Genomic DNA, 12472 nt, shown 5'->3' with positions numbered 1-12472 from the left:
CTTCCACATCTAAACAGAACCAACCTTTCCTCCTGGTGCCCCAGCAATCTCAACCATCCACTTCCTAGCTATCTCGCCGGCCTTTAAAACCCTGCTTATGAGGCTCAAGGCTACTCTCAACCGAGAGGTAGGGCGAGAGGTTACTTTCGTCAGCGTGGCGCAGGAAGAGGCACGAGGAGTAGGCAGTTCAGAGGAGGGCGTGGTGGCCAAACCCGCCCATCAGCAATGAGGCTCCCCAGGTAGGAGGGAGGCTGTTCCTCTTCCGCCACAGGTGGGGGTTCAGCAATTGGGCACAGAGCATAGTGTCCAAAGGATTAGGCTGGAGTTGGATCAAAGATCCCCCTCCAATCAAATCATTTCATCAGGTACCGTCAAAGGAATTGATTAGATTACGCGGAAGAACTCCTTCAGAAAGGAGCTATTGCGAGAGTCAAACATCTAAAATTTCAAGGGCGCTTATTCAGCGTGCCAAAGAAAGGCTCAACAAAAAAGAAGGGAAGGGTAATCTTAGACTTATCAAAGGCTTAAACTCTTTCATTCGCTGCGACAAGTTCAAGATGCTTACCCTCTCGCAAGTAAGGACCCTACTTCCGCGTGGAGCCGTCACATGCTCCATCGATCTTACAGACGCATACTATCATATCCCTATAGCCAGGCACTTCCGCCCATTCCTAGGATTCAGGCTAGGAAATCAGACATTCTCATTCAAAGTGATGCCCTTCGGTCTGAACGTAGCCCCCAGGGTATTCACAAAGATAGCAGAAGTGTTTGTACAACAATTGAGAGCTCAGGGAATCGATGGTAGCGGCATACCTCGACGATTGGTTGATCTGGGCACCAACAGTCGAGGAATGTCTCGAAGCTACCAAAAAGGTAGTTCACTTTCTGGAACATCTGGGGTTCCAGATAAACAAACGAAATCCAGACTCACTCGGAATCCATTTTCAGTGGCTAGGAATCCAATGGGATTTTGTCTTCCCACAATCTATCAATTCCAGTGGCCAAACGGAAGGAAATAGCAAAATCTGTCAGGCAATTCCTCAAATGCAAACAGACGTCAAGAAGAAACCAGGAGAGAATCCTAGGGTTCTCTTCAGTTTGCTTCGGTAACAGATATCCTTCTGAAAGCAAGGCTGAAAGATATAAATCGAATTTGGCGGTCAAGAGCAAACTCCAAATATCGAGACAAGTTGTCAGTAATTCCACAGATCCTCCGCAACCAACTACGGCCTTGGTCAAAAGTAAAGAACTTAGCCAAGAAGGTACCCCTTCAATATCCCCTCCCAGTGTTAACCATTCACACGGATGCATCCCTGTCCGGTGGGGGGGATACTCTCAGTTCAAACAGGTTCAGGGGACTGGTCAGTTCAATTTCGCCAGCTCCACATAAACGTGTTGGAAGCAATGGCAGTATTTCTTACTCTGAAGAGACTGCTTCCCCCGAAGAAGTCTCCATCTAAGGCTAGTTTTGGACAGTGCAGTGGTAGTTCATGCATCAACAGAGGAGGGTTCCAAATCCAAGCATGTGAACCATGTCATGATAGCCATCTTTGCATTAGCAAACAAACACAAATGGCATCTGTCTGCCACTCACCTGGCAGGAGTAAGAAATGTGGATAGCAGACGCCCTGTCCCGGTCAGTTCCTCTGGAATCAGAGTGGTCTCTGGACGTCGAGTCATTCCAGTGGGTAAGCCGGAGAGTCCCAGGTCTCCAAGTGGATCTCTTCGCCTCACAAGCGAACCACAAGCTCCCTTGCTATGTGGCCCCCAACCTGGACCCTCTGGCTCTTGCCACGGACGCCTGTCGTTAGATTGGAATCAGTGGAGGAGGATTTATATTTTTCCTCCAGTGAATCTTCTCTTGAAAGTCCTAGACAAACTAAGGTCTTTCAAAGGGATAGTAGCTCTGATTGCACCGGACTGGCCCAAGAGCACTGGTATCCTCTTCTTTTGAATTGGGTCTCCGACCTCAACGGATCCCCCAATCCCAAACTGTCACCAAATCAGTACAAATGAGGACTGTCGCTTCCTCAAGAACTCTCCAGACCCTAACTTTGGATGGACTTCATGAAGTTTGCGGCTAATAAAGATGCTGACATTGATCCACAGAACATTCTCTTCCTAGAATCAGATAAGAGGGAGTCAACCATTAGACAATATGACTCAGCTGTTAAAAAATTAGCATCTTTCTTGAGAGAATCGAACACCACAACCATGACAGTTAATTTGGCTATATCCTTTTTCAGATCCTTGTTTGAAAAGGTTTAGCAGCTAGCACGATTACCACTCACAAATCGGCTTTGAAGAAAATCTTTCAAGTAGGTTTTCAGATAGATTTGACTGAATCTTATTTCACATCTATCCCTAAAGCCTGTGCTAGACTTAGACCTTCTCAGAGGCCTACTACAGTTTCATGGTTCTTAAATGATGTCCTCAAACTAGCTTCAGATACTGACAACTCATCTTGTACGTTCATAATGCTCCTGAGGAAGACATTATTCTTATTAAGCCTAGCCTCAGGAGCTAGAATTTCAGAACTGTCGGCTCTATCCAGGGATGCGGGTCATGTGGAATTCCTCCCATCAGGAGAAGTTCTACTTGCTCCGGATCGTAGCTTTTTAGCCAAAAATGAAGATCCTCTTGCAAGGTGGGCTCCTTGGAAGGTTATCCCACTTCCACAGGATCCTTCTCTCTGCCCAGTATCAACTCTTAGAGCCTTTCTATCTCGTACTTCTTCTAGATCCTCAGGTGCTCTCTTTATAGAGAAAAAGGTGGTACTTTATCAGTTAAAGGCATTAGACAGCAAATCCTTTACTTCATTAAACAAGCCAACCCTGAGTCATTCCCAAAAGCACATGATATCAGGGGAGTAGCCACCTCAATTAATTATTTCCAACATATGAACTTTGAGGATCTTAGGAAGTATACTGGATGGAAATCCCCGACAGTCTTTAAACGGCATTATTTAAAGTCCCTTGGAATCTTTAAAGTTTTCAGCAGTAGCAGCGGGAAACATAGTTTCCCTGATACTGTTTAGTAGTTGTAGTATTGATCCAGTCTCCTTTCTACCTACTTCAACCAACATGCCTCAAACCTATCGTCAGGCTACTCAACATCATAGCCTTAGCCGTTGTATCATATAGTGGATTGTCCCTTATTTTTTTTGCTATGGGACAACCACTTTTGTACTGATATGTACTTCAGTGTACCTACCCTTATTTTTATGCTAGGGTAGGACACAATATGTTTGTATATTCACCATGTGTTTGTGATGAACTTCAGTCACAATGTGTTTGTATATATTTTTGAAATAATTGTATTAATGATGGATTTCAGTGTACCTACCCTTATTTTTATGCTAGGGTAGGACAACATGTATGTATATATTTTGTAATTATGTGTTCTAGTAAGTAAATCCCAAATTTTGCCTTATTCTTTTACATGCATCTTTGTAATTTTATTTATTTACCATTTAAGTACTTTAAGTCTACTAACATTCTATTATTTTACTGTTATCAATAAGTTAGTTAAGTGCTTAATTTGTATGCTGTAATTGATTTACTTATATTATATCCATCATTTTAAACTGTTTTTCATTGTTTCCTTTTCCATCTTGTCTCTTTTTCTCGGTACTCTTTCATAGGCCGACACGAGCTGAGCCCAGAAAAGGGATTTTGACGAAGGAAAAATCTATTTCTGGGTGATTGGCTCCGTGTCGCCTATGAAACCCCCCCTTTTTTATGGTTTGTTTTCCCCCCTTGCAGGACAAGATGTATTTACTGTTTTAATTAAGGATGACCGCTAGGGGCGCTGCTGTCCGTGGCGTCCTCTAGTAGTAGTAGTAGGGGCTGCATCGCCCGTTGGTATCAGCTCTCTCTTGGGGGGATTCTGATAGGGAAGTTCTAATTGGTGTTTGTCTCGTGGTAGTGTTCCACACTCGCCCCTATATCATACCGACACTTCTTTTTAAGAGTGAGCGAGTCAGTTTTACTGACATTTTCTTAATTTTGTTTTCTCTGTAATTTAGGCTAATTTTACCTAGAAAGAATGATATTAAGGATACTTTCATAGGGCGACACGAGGCCAATCACCCAGAAATAGATTTTTTCCTTCGTCAAAATCCCCTTTCTTATCCCCTTTGAGGCCACGAACTTTCTGAGCACTTCCCCCAGGATCTTGAATGGGGGAAAGGCGTACACATCTATAGTCCCAACCAATCTAGGAGAAGGGCGTCTACTGCAAATGCTCTGGGGTCCTCTACCAACGAGCAAAAGATGCTTATCCTTTTGGAGAGGAACGTGGCGAACAGGTCTATTTGAGGTCTCCCCCAAAGAGACCAGAGGCTCTGACACACTTCTGAGTGGAGGGTCCATTCTGTGGGAAGGACCTGGAACCTCCTGCTCAGCCTGTCCGCTCTCCCGTTCCTCTCTCCTTGGACAAATCTTGTCAGTAGAATAATGTTCCTTTGATGTGCCCATACTAGAAGGTCTTTTGTTAACTCGTAGAGGAAGAACGAGTGCGTCCCACCTTGTTTCCGTATGTAAGCCAGAGCGGTGGTGTTGTCTGAGTTTACCTGAACTACCCCGTCTCTGACTATCGACTCGAAGCCCTTTAGAGCAAGATGTATGGCTAAGAGCTCCTTGCAGTTGATGTGCCATGACACCTGTTCTTCTGTCCAGGTGCCTGACACTTCTCTTGTTCCCAAGGTTGCTCCCCACCCCGTCTCCGACGCGTCGGAATACAACACTTGGTTTGGGTTCCGAATTTCCAGGGACACACCTCTGTTTTCCTCTAGAGGGGGCAGCCACCACTTTAAGTGATCCTTCACCTCTAGAGGAACCGGAAATGTGTCGGTGAGCTGTCCTGTCTTCCAGTTCCAAACCCTGTTTAGGAAGAATTGTAGGGGACGGAGATGAAGTCTTCCTAGAGGGGAAGACTGTTCCAGTCGAGGAAAGGGTCCGCAGAAGGCTTAACCATTCCCTCGCTGAACTGCGCTCCTTCCCTAAGAAGCTGGAGACTTTTACGCAACCTTTCGTGATTCTCTCCTGAGAAGGAAAAACTCAAAAACCCCGAGAATCCATCCGAATCCCCAGATAAACCATGTTCTGGCTGGGGATCATCTGAGATTTCTCGAGGTTTACGAGTAATCCTAGAGACCTTATAAGGTCTAGTGTCGATGTAAGGTCCTCCAAACACTGTCTCTGCGATCTGGCTCTGATGAGCCAGTCGTCTAGGTAGAGGGAGATGTTTATTCCCTTTAGGTGAAGATATTTTGCCACTTTCTTCATCAGGCTCGTGAAAACCTGAGGAGCTGTGGACAGGCCGAAACACAAGGCCCTGAACTGATAGATCCTTCCCTCCATCATGAAACGAAGGTACTTCTTCGACGAAGGATGAATTGGGACATGGAAATAGGCATCCTGAAGATCGAGAGATACCATCCAGTCTCCTTGGCGTAGTGCTGAAAGGACTGATGCAGATGTTTCCATACTGAACTTCTCCTTCTCCACATATCTGTTCAGTGCACTTACATCTAGGATTGGTCGCCATCCCCCCGAAGCCTTCGCGACTAGAAAAAGGCGATGGTAAAACCCCGGGGAGTTGTGATCCAGTACTAGCTTGATTGCCCTCTTGTCCCACATTTGTTCCACCATTTGTCGAAGAGTATCCCTCAGTACAGGGTCCTTGTATCTGGCGGACAGTTCCCTCGGTGTTGACGTCAGGGGAGGACTGTCCTTGAAGGGGATGTAATATCCCTTCTTGATGACTGACAGTGACCAGGCGTCGGCTCCTATCCGTACCCAGGCTTCCGCAAATCCCTGTAGCCTGGCACCTACTGGTGTTTGGAGGATCTTGATCTCATTTACCCTTTTTAAAGGGTCGGAAGGAAGCTCTTCCTCGCTTTTCCGTAGCCTTCCTTTTGGAGGGTGCTCTAGAAGGAGGGCCTCCTCGAAAGGGCTGTTGAGATGTACGAGCCCCTTTCTTTTCTTCAATGACCACAGGTCTATTCTCCTTAGAGGATTGCATGAGAAGATCCTGAGTCGCCTTCTCAGTTAGAGAATGTGATATATCCTTCACTAACTGAGAAGGGAACAAATGGTCCGTCAATGGAGCGAAAAGTAAAGCGGCTCTCTGCGAGGGAGAGACGGCTCTAGTCAAGAATGAACTGAAAACCGCTCTCTTTTTTAAAATTCCCGCTCCAAAGAGAGAGGTGACTTCTCCCGAACCATCCTGAACTGCTTTATCAATGCATGCCAGGATGCTCAGCAAAACTTCTGGGTTTAGGCCTTCTGCGTCATGGGTCTTTTTGGCCAAAACCCCAAGGAACCAATCCAGGAAATTGAACACTTCCAAGACATGGAAAAGCCCCTTGAGGAGGTGATCCAATTCTGAAAGGCCCCATGTCGCTCGAGCCGAGTTTAAGGCATGTCTCCTCGACGAGTCTACGAGACTCGAGAAGTCAGATTCCGCCGAAGCAGGAAGAGACAGTCCCATGTTCTCCCCTGTCTCGTACCATATGCCTCTTCTGCCCATCAGTCTGGCGGGAGGCATACAAAACACCGTCCTCCCCAGTTCCTTCTTCAATTTTATCCAGGAACCGAGAGACTGGAGAGCCCTCTTCATTGAGATGGCCGGTCTCATTTTAAGGAAGGACGAAGACTTCAGAGCTTTAGCACTCGAAAAGAGAGAGCGCGGAGAAGGAGGAGCGGCTGGGGTCAGAGAATCTCCATATTCTTTAAGAAGGAGTGCTTTTAGAACCTTATAATTAGATAGTCCTTCTTTATTTGGAGCCTCATCTTCTGACACTTCCTCTAGCTCGAGAGGGTCAGAAGGAGATTGATCCCTTTTTTCGAATGTTTCTTCCTTCGACCTCTTTCCGAAGGCGAAGGACTTCTAATAGGTGAGGGACTAAGTGACATCGCCTCCCTATGTCTAATCACTGGCGAATCTTGCTTAACTGGCGCCTGGCGCCTGTCAGGCTCTTCGCACCTGGCTGGCGCCTCGCGCCTGGCTGGCGCTTCACGCCTGGCTGGCGCCTTGCGCCTGGCTGGCGCCTCGCGCCTGGTTGGCGCCTCGCGCCTGGCTGTCGCCTCGCACCTGGTTGGCGCCTCGTTCCTGGCTGGCGCCTGGAAGGATCCTGGTTGTAATCTGGCACCTTGCGCCTGGTTGGCTCTTCACGCCCTGCGAAAACTTCTCTCTTGTTAAGCGAATCACTTTCAGGTGTTGCCTAGCGCCACGTGCCTGGCTGACGCTTCTTCTTCTTCTTCCTCTCGCCTGTCCAGTGCTTCGTTCCCAACAGAGACGGCCGCCTGTGCGACATCTCCCCTGGAGGGTTCGTCGCGCCTGGCAGGAGATCGGTGTCTAGACCTCTTGATAGGCAGCTTGTTGTCCTTTCTACGAGGAGGTTCTTTGGATAGGACTCCCACCAAAGAAGCTAACTGCTCCTGTAAATTTAACAGGATCTTCTTGGTCGACGCCTCTCTTTCCTCTTCATAAGGAGGAGAGGGTGATCTGGAAGGCGCTTGAGGTTCCCTTGCAGCAAAGGGAGTCGACTCTTTCCTAGCTCTCTTGATAACCGAGGGCGCTTCTTCTTCTGAAAAGCGCTCGGGGCTAGAATCAAAAGCAGGCGCTTTCCAGTTCCTTTTCAATGGGCGAGACAGATTCGTGTCCTTCCACCCGCGCTTCGGTGAGGGAGATCCTGAAGAAGAGAAGCACTAACGCAGGACGCTTTTTCTATAGCGGTCCCTGGCAGTCTGAGGCAATACAGAGCCTGCCGAAGGGACGCCTGATCGGTGGGGAATCTCCACAACCTCCGTAAGGCTTTCGACTTTCCTTCTCCTCTGGGCCAGGGAGCTTGGAAGAGGTCTAGGCCTGGGAGCGTCGCAGAGCCGACCAGGCGCCCCCTCCACTACACTGGGGACACTTACATCACTTGAAATATCACAATCACTTTGCTTACCTTCCAAAGCCGCCATTTTTTCTTGCATCCTTTGAAGGGAAGCCTTCAGGTCTGCAATTTCCGATGCAGAATCTGTCGGATTTGCAAACTGTGAACGGCCTGATACAGAGGGAGAATAATTCATATTATGAGCAGAAGAAGCTACAGAACTAGACAAAGGTTCATTAGATCTAGATCTACTTAGGCTTTTAGAAGCCACTTTCCTCACTCTGTCTCTCTCTAACTTCTTCAAGTAAGAAGTTAGAGTCTTCCATTCTTCAGCACTCAACCTTTCACATTCATTACAGGTGTTAGCCAAAGAACATTCAACAACTCTATAACGTCGGCATACAGTGTGAGGATCTACCGAAGCCTTCGGCATCCTCACCTTGCAGCCTTCATTCACACACACTCTCACACCAACACTCGAGTCAGACATTCTTAAGAAAAATCCAAAAGCAAGTCCAAAAACAAGTCCACAATAGCGAATGCCAAAACAACGATCCAAGTACGTCACCAAAAGTCGGCCGAAAGAAGATCAATTGCGTTGAAAAAAGAATTCCAGTCAGGAGGTAGTAACAACGATGTTGACACCACCGGCGACAGAGAAAATCTGATAGAAAACGGGAATGGTTCCTAGTCCTGCCACCCAGGGCAGGGTGGTAGATCACCTGACATACCTGTAGCGAGTGCCACGAAATTTGAATTTCTGTCGGGGACGACGGAGTCTATAGCTAAGTATATATCTGACAGGGAAGTTGAATATATGAAAATAGCATATTTGGATAGCCATACTTTGTGGCTTTAGGGTAAGCAACCAAGTGGCGACATAGCGGCCACCTCTCTCAAAACGTGGCCACTTCCCGAAAAAGCACTTGAATTATGCCATTACTTCGTAACTTAGAAGGGAACACTTAATTCGAGAGCAGCGTAGAGGTCTCGGTGTGCTGCCTGGATGGGCCACAACTCTTGACTGATGCTCGTGGCAGCGAATTCAAGTATAGTTTTTCAGGGAGAGCTGGCCGCTACCTATGTCGCCACTCAGTCATTTAGGGTAAACAATCACGGACAATCCACCATCATCACGCTGGACGGGTCTTATTCACTCGATATTTAATTGGTGAAACAAGAATACAATTACAACTTTAAGCATACCATTCAAAAGATTGAAGTTTCGTCAATATAATGTGATATATGAAAGCCCAATACGAACTAAAATAAGTATGTGACGCTCTTCGTAAAATATGTTTTAAAGGCACTTTTGAAATCCAATATGGCGGCCATCATGTGGCTGGACGGGTCTGGTCACGGATGGACACCATCTTTCCCAGCCTTCCCAGCTCTCATTTGAACGATGTTAGCGTATATATGTAACGTTTATTGATCTTACTAAAGATTGCAGTTGTAATCAGCACAATAAAACAACATTTTGTTGCCTATATTACTGAAAGTATGAAACTTGTTATTCCCGGGGTCATGGTTTGAACTGAATTCATTTTTACCTTGTAATCGGTGAACTTATCCTTACTGCCATCACAACTGAAACTCCACAGTGCTTATTTGATTGTTATTATACACATTTTGGTCTTAATTCACTCCACATTGCACTTGAACCACATTGCTGTTCCTGGTTCCTAAGCACGCACTCCACTAACACAGTTATGAGCAGCAGACGACGAAACTGCAAAGTTTTATTCCCTTAATTGTTTACTTTACTCATTATTTAGTTCAACTTTACTTTGTTATTTCAAAATGTTTATTTAATTCATGTCTATAACCCCTTTTCTGGGCTCAGCCGTGTCGCTCCGTAAAATGTGTCCCCTTTAGCACTATTTCTAGTAAAATATTGCTATGATACCGTAGTGTTTAACACTCGCCCCAGTTCTATACCGACACCTTTTATTTAGGTGAGCGAGTCAGAGACTTCTGACATGTCCAATTTAGCAGTTCTCTGGTATCATAGCAATATTTTACTAGAAATAGTGCTAAAGGGGACACATTTCACTGGGCGACACGGCTTCCTCGCCCAGAAATAGATTTTTCCTACGTCAAAATCCCTTTTTTGCAACCATATTACCCCGAAAAATTACAGATATTTCTAAAGTAGATACAATCCAATGTTTCTAACCTTGTCGTACATCTGGCTGCCGAAAACCATAGCGGAGCAGACTACGGATAAGTGGATTATAATTTTTTTTTTTTTTTTTTTTTTTTCTAGCACTTTTCATTGATTTAAGTCTATATTAGTATTTTGATTTTTTTAAATAACTGTATGCCAGAAATAAATGTAACCTTTAATGTTTGCATGCTAAGAATGGCAAAATCATCGTTGCCACATTAGTGGAGCTTCACACATATGTCGATGCATTATTATAAACTGTTTCCATGAATTCTAGTTGTCATAGTAATGCAATAATGATAAAATTGCTTTAATATATATGTATATATACTTTCAATACATAGGCTAATTTCACCAATTTCCAAGTTTTCTGTAAGTCTTATACCCAGTTTGGAGGGTGAACACATACCAATTGGCAACAGAGAGAGAGAGAGAGAGAGAGAGAAAGGAAGGCAAAGGAAGGAAGGACAGGGGTGGCAGTGGAGAGGGGGGAGGGTAGGTTGAGCTTTTTATGCGTTCGTATCCATTTCTGGATAATGGAGTTTTTGTCTCTTGGTACAAGGACAAGTGTCGTTATTCTTTACGATTAGTGATTCACGATACCCTTATAAATTACGGCACTTGGTGTAATGCACTATAGCAAAATCTCGTTCTGATACGAGTGTTCGTTACAGAAATATTGCCAAAAAACGTGCTTGCACTGTCTCTGAAACCCATAGTAGGCATGCTACTTAGTTGTCAATCAAGTTTTTTGTAATAAAGTATTTTTTACAAGCTAGCTATTGTATAAATATGATATTGTTATGATACAATCAAGTTTTATACATACTTACCTGTCAGATATATACTTAGCTATTTGACTCCGTCGTCCGACAGAAATTCGAATTTCGCGCACACGCTACCTGTAGGTCAGGTGATCTACTTACCTGCTGCTGGGTGGCAGGACTAGGAACCATTCCCATGTTCTATCATATTTTTTCTATACCGCCTGTCTCCTGAGGGGAGGTAGGGTGGGTATAATTTTGTATATATCTGCCAGGTAAGTATGTATAAAACTTTATTGTATCATAACAATATCATTTTTATACATTCAACTTACCTGTCAGATATATACTTAGCTGATTCACACCATTGGAGGTGGGACAGAGACAGCTAAATATAGAATCAAACAGGAATCACAACTATCGTTGTAGGTAATAAATAAATAAAACCTTGGTTCCTACCTGTTTAGACTGAAGACTTCATGAATACAATTCAGGAGTCTAGTCAGTCTCAAGAGCCTCAGCGAGATATTGATCTATGGCTAAGAGTTCTTGTGTTTCTGCCAAAGGGGTCTTACCCGCTTACTTGGCAGATCCTGGAAGGACTATGTCAATGGGTGCTTATCCACTTACTTGACAAGACCTATACAAGGAGCACAACATCGATCCCGATCACCTCAACCTCTTCATGTTAGTTCTAAGATTGCAAGAAGTTATCCCCTAACTTCTTGCTAACAACCACAAACTCGAATCACAAACATTCTTACACTAAAGTACAAAAATGAAAATAAAATTTAAAAAAAAAATGTTTGTACAATCTAGCCAGTAAGACATCTCTTGATTCCCCACTGATCCAAGCTAGGACGCCCATGCGCCACCAAGCATACTAATCAGCAGAAAAACCAACAACTCGTCTCACAAGGTAGATCTATGTCTATCAAAAATTAGAACAAATACAAATTTTTTCTAAGGATCGTTATGTGTTCCCAGCCCCAGCACTGTATTGGCTGATACAAAAGGACCCAGAGAGAAACAAACTTTTCATATGTTTACTTTAAACGTCCCTTAAGGTAGTGCGATGCAACACTGAACCTACCCCACCCCTCCAGTAAGTTCGCATCCACAATGTCTTTTAAAGACATGTTTTTCTGAAAAGCTAATGAAGTGGCCACCGCTCTAACCTCATGAGCCTTCACTCGGAGAGTCCTGAAAGAGTCTTCAGTGCAGTTATTATGAGCATCCGTAATAATGCTCCTCACAAAAAATGCTAATGCATTTTTGACATGGGTCTACTAGGATCCCGAACCGCGCACCACAGGCTTTGTTTACATCCGTTGAGTTCATTCTTCTTCTTTAAATAGAACTTCAGAGCTCTAACCGGACATAAAGATCTTTCTAATTCCTCTCCTACTAGATTTGAAAGTCCTTTAACTTCAAAACTCTTTGGCCAGGGTTTTGAAGGGTTCTCGTTCTTGGCCAGAAACAGAGTCTGGAAAGAACAAATTGCTGCATCACTCTTTTAAATCCTACTCGAGAATCTAGAGAGATGTATTTCACTAATTCTCTTCGCAGTCGCTAACGACAACAAGAAAATACATTTTCTCGTTAGATCTCTAAACGACGCGTTGAGAGGAGGTTCAAATCTACTAGATG

Source organism: Macrobrachium nipponense, chromosome 45, assembly GCF_015104395.2.
Source record: "Macrobrachium nipponense isolate FS-2020 chromosome 45, ASM1510439v2, whole genome shotgun sequence".
NCBI classification, from domain to species: domain Eukaryota; kingdom Metazoa; phylum Arthropoda; class Malacostraca; order Decapoda; family Palaemonidae; genus Macrobrachium; species Macrobrachium nipponense.
This window is presented reverse-complemented; position numbering follows the sequence as displayed.